Consider the following 5,247-nt stretch of genomic DNA (forward strand, 5'->3'; position numbering starts at 1 on the left):
GGCATTTACTGTTTTGTATATATATATATATATATATATATATATATATATATATATATATATATATATATATATATATATATATAAATTTTGGTGACTACTGCCGTGCCTTGGGTGCCACATGGCACACACAAATGTGTGTAGGATTCTAGTATTATGCAGCGAAATGGTAATTCTTAGAGCAACTAGTAGGTTGTAGTATGTCAATGGGCTTATTGAATTAGAGCTAGTATAAAATATTATGCTTTAAACCTGACAAATTGTTTACTTTCTCGGTCTACTAATAATATGGCACACATTTGTCTTTGCTGATCAAACACTTGCATCATGTCTACATCTTGTTCTTTATTATGTCTTTGCTTCAAGGCGAGTTAAGAAACTCATGTTACTCATTATGTTAATATACACTTCATGTAGAAGTTCCTTGTTCGGTGGTTATCTGTAGATTAACTAGGAACTGAGACACTAAGGCCTTATTCGACTATTCCTATTTTTTAGATAATGGAAAAGTCCGTCTTTGACCTTAAATTGAGGCTAAGGCCAACGCTTATAAAACAGTAGTCCCAGGGATAGGAAGGGATTGAAAAAAATTATGTAGAATTTTGATTTGCTATGGATTGAAACCCATCCAATCCCCTCCAATCCGTATTTTTGGTAAAACCAAACAAGCCCTAATGGAAGTCTAGAGTCAATACAGTAGGATCCGGGATCCTACCGTGACTGCATAGGTGGTACATGTAGAAGATTGATTGTTGGAATATATGAAATCACTAACCCTAATCTTAGGTTGGGAGTGTATTAAATAGAAGAGTTAGAGCAACTCCAATGGTTCTCTAAAAAAGTTTCTAAACTCATGGTTAACAAGTTACTAAATAGTTATTGGAAGTAAAAATACCTTTCTCCAATAGTTTTTAATATTTAGGAAGTAGTTTGATTTTGAATCTAGTTTTAGCATGCCTGACCTAGCTCGCAGTGGGGTTGAGGGCAGAGGATGTTGAGGGCGAAGGAGAAAAGACCGGGCGATACGGCCTGTGGAGGAGTGGTGGTCCGGCGGCGCAACCTAAACAAGCCCTAATGGAAGTCAAGAGTCAATACAGTAGGATCCAGAATCCTACCGTGACTGCATAGGAGCTTGTGTCACGCGCGTTGGACCTAGTTGTCTCGCTGCGCGGGAAAGTGGAAAAAAGCACGTCGAACCTAGCAACCTCACTGCGCGAGAAAGGGGAAAATCGAGCACGCAAGTGTGAAGAAAATTAGCGCCAACTGCGTTTGGTAAGTGTTTATCGAGTTGCCAAACCTGGAGGGTAAGTAAGGTTGGAAAGCAAGTAACTAAATTTAGCAAGTCTATTTAGAGAACTATTGGAGATATATTTTTCTATTCACTTCTTGAATTTAAGATTTAGAGAGTTGTTTAGAGAACTATTGGAGTTGCTCTTAGGTAGGCCAAAGCCCATTACAATAGGGGTAAGTAGGGAAATACAGGTAACCCCTCATATAATACTAATAATATTCTAACATTGATGGTCGTCGCTTGTACCCTCAATGGTGCACAAGAGCCATGGTCATGTACAAGGAGGAGGTAGATGGTGTCGTCGCTGTGTCAGTGGATGGACACAGAAGTGCTCGATTTGGCCTCGACGAAGCCAAGGGAGACCAAGTGGGAGGCGAAGCGACTGTATCAAGTCCTCGGTGCCTGCTTGAGACCATACAAAGAGCGGTCAGTCTGCAGACAAGATTCAGGCGAGTAGGATCGACAAAGCCGATGGACTAGTTGCAATACATTGTCTCAGTCAGAGTGCCATGGAGAAAGTCATTCTTGACGTCCAACTGGTGGACCACCCAGTCCTAGGAGAGGGAAAGGGAGAGGACGACCTGAACGATGACAAACTTGATGATAGGACTAAAGGTCTCGTCGTAGTTCACTCCGGGGCACTGAGTGAAGCCTCAAAGAACCCAACGAGCCTTGCAGCGATCGATCGAGCCGTCAGAGGTGAGCTTGTATTGGAAGATCCACTTGTCGGTAACCATGTTGGTGCCCGGTGGAAGAGACACTAGGTCTCAAGCGTGGTTGGTCAGCAAGGCCACATACTCCTCCTTCATAGCGCGACACTAGTGGGGATCAATGAGAGTAGTGCGAATAGAGGAGGGGACAAGGGAGGGAGCCAGAGCAGTGTCAGACGTGAGCACCAACCGGTCGATGGGGCAGAGAATACCTGTTGAGTGACGTGTCACCATCGGATGTATGCGATCGAGTCACAGTGGATGGCAACTAAATGGTGCATCGACGACTCGTCCCGGGAGTGGGTCGAGACACAGACCGATGGAGTGGGGGGACCAGGATCGGTCTGTCCACGACGTTAGTAAACACGAGCGGAGTCAGCAAAGCGGGTTGCGTGGGGGTGCATGTGACGTGGCCACACATGACGCATGTGGAGTCAGTGGGGCCGCGCGTGGCACGAGCGTGGTTGACGGAGTCACGTGTGGTGCGAGCGAGGTCCACATGGCCACGTGTGGCACGGGCGAAGGTGACGAGGCTGCATGTGGGAGGGGTGAGGGTACGATAATGGGATCAAAATCGAGAAGAGTGTCAGGGTCAGGACGAGGGGAGGATCCTGCAAGGGAAAACATCCTCATTGAAGGCAACATGACAGGATAATACTGATGTGGTGGGTGAGGATGTCAAGGCATCGGCACCCCTTGTGATCAGGGGAGTAACTGAGGAAAAGACAAGGAGTGGAGCGGGGGGAGAGCTTGTGAGGCACAGTTGCAAAGGTGTTGGGATAGCAGGTACAACTGAAAGGGAAATAGGCTTTAAACCTTTTCCTAAATGATTTTGGTGATTGAATGTCCAACACAAACAATTGGACTAATTAGTTTGCTCTAGATTATATGTTCTACAGGTGCCAAAGATTCAACATAAAACCAATAAAAAGAACAAGACAAGAGTCAAGATAAAGGAGCAAAGGGGCAACCGAAGGCACCCCTGGTCTGGCGCACCGGACTGTCCGGTGTGCCACCGGACAGTGAACAGTACCTGTCCGGTGCACCAGGAAACGCAGACTCAAACTCGCCACCTTCGGGAAAGTCCTGGGCCGGCGCGCTATAATTCACCGGGCTGTCCGGTGTACACCGGACAGTGTCCGGTGCTCCAACGGAACGCGGCCTCAGGAACTCGGCAGCCTCGGGATTTCACGAAGACTGCTCCGCTAAAATTCACCGGACTGTCCGGTGTGCACCGGACTGTCCGGTGTGCCAGCGGAGCAACGGTCATCTGCGCCCAACGGTCGACTCTGACAGTAAACAGTGCAGAACAGTACACGCGGCAGAAGTCAGAGCAGAGGATCAGAGAGGCACCGGACTGTCCGGTGTGCACCAGACTGTCCGGTGCCACATGAGGACAAAAGCCTCCAACGGTCGACCAGCTCCAACTCCAACGGATAGGATGACGTGGCAGGGGCACCGGACATGTCCGGTGTGCACCGGACTGTCCGGTGCGCCCATCGCCAGCAGCTTCTCCAACGGCTACAAAATTGGATGGTGGCTATAAATATCACCCCAACCGGCCACTTCAAGGTGTGGGAGTCCAAGCAACATTCCAAGTCATCTAGTTGACATACTCAAGCCCTCCCAACCACCTATATTCATTGATCCATCCTATACACAAGATTTAGTCCACTACAACCAACACAAGTGCCACAAAAGAGAGAGCAAGCAATTGAGAGCTACTCAATTGAGTTTAGCCCTAGCGCCTTGTGAGATTCATTGAGAGATAGTGTGTGCTACATCTTTGTGTTCATTTGCGCGTGGAGTTTTTGACTCCCATTCGAACTTCCTCCAAAGTGTTGGAGGCTTGTAAAAGCTAGCAAGAGACACCAAAGATTGTGGTGGTCCTTGTGGGATCGAGAGTGATCCTTGAGAAGAAGAAGAGCTCGCCGATCCTTGTGTGATCGGGAGAGAGGGAAAGGGTTGAAAAAGACCCGTCCTTAAGTGGACTCCTCAACGGGGACTAGGCCTTCGAGGGCCGAACCTCGGTAAAACAAATCACCCGTGTTCATTGTGCTTTTGCTTGTGATTTGTTTGCTTTCCCTTACTCTAAGTTCTCTTGCACTATTCTTTGCTCATATCATTTGGTGTTGCTTCAAGTTAAAATCTCATTTAAGAGAAGCAACACCCCGCAAGAAAAGAACTTGAGCTAGTGCTCTTTTTCATCTAAGCTTTCTTGCTTTGTTATCATAGAATTATTAGTTGTATTGATTTATCACTTCCGCATTACTTGAAAGCTACACTCTTTACTAGCAAGAACTTAGTTTTTATATTCCGATAATTGTTCATCTTGTTCTAACCACTAATCAAAGGATCTAGTTGGGGGATAAAGTTTTAATTTTCAGGTTTCGCCTATCCACCCCCCTTCTAGGCGACTTTCAATTGGTATCAGAGCTAGGCACTTCATCTTGAGTCTAACAACTCGAAGTGATGGCTCGTAGAAGATCCCAAAAGAACAAGAAGACTCCTCCAACAACTCAAAAGGAGGTAACTCTTGAGATATTATTTGATGATTGTTCTAATTATGATTCATGGTCTACTAGTGTGATAAATGCCTTTAGAACCATACATCCTCAATTAGAACAAATTATTGACAAGAGTATTTTCCCCTCTAGTTTTAATGGAAAAATTAATTCCGAGGAGGATCAAAGATGTTATCGCTTAAACTACCTAGCTTTTGACATCTTAAACAATTCTCTTAGCAAAGAAGATTATCATGCCTTCATATCAAACTATGACGAATCCATTCCCGATGCGCATGATATTTGGACTAGAATTAAAATCAAGTTTGATAAGTCCAAACATGATAGTTCATTTTGTACTTCTACTTCCCTTGGTATTTGTGATACTAACCCTTGCAAGGAAGAAGAAGAAAATGAACGATGGAGACCAAACAATGAATCCACCTCTCCAAAAGGTTTGTCTTCCCATTTCGATTCCCACATGTGTTGTGTGGCTAATGAAAATGATAGCGGAAGCACAAATGAGGATGAGGAGGAAGAAAGAAGCTTTGTGCATCTCTACGCTCGCCTAAGCCAAGAAGATAAGGCGGTCATGCTCAAACTTCTAGAAAGAGCGAGAGAACAAAGCGAAGCTCGTCAAAGACTAGAAGATATTCTCTCCATAAAAATGCAACACTTTGACGAGTTGACTAAAGAACATGAGGAGCTAAAGTGCTCTCATGTTGATTTGGTCCAAAGGTAT

Source organism: Zea mays, chromosome 2 (genome assembly GCF_902167145.1).
Source record: "Zea mays cultivar B73 chromosome 2, Zm-B73-REFERENCE-NAM-5.0, whole genome shotgun sequence".
NCBI lineage: Eukaryota > Viridiplantae > Streptophyta > Magnoliopsida > Poales > Poaceae > Zea > Zea mays.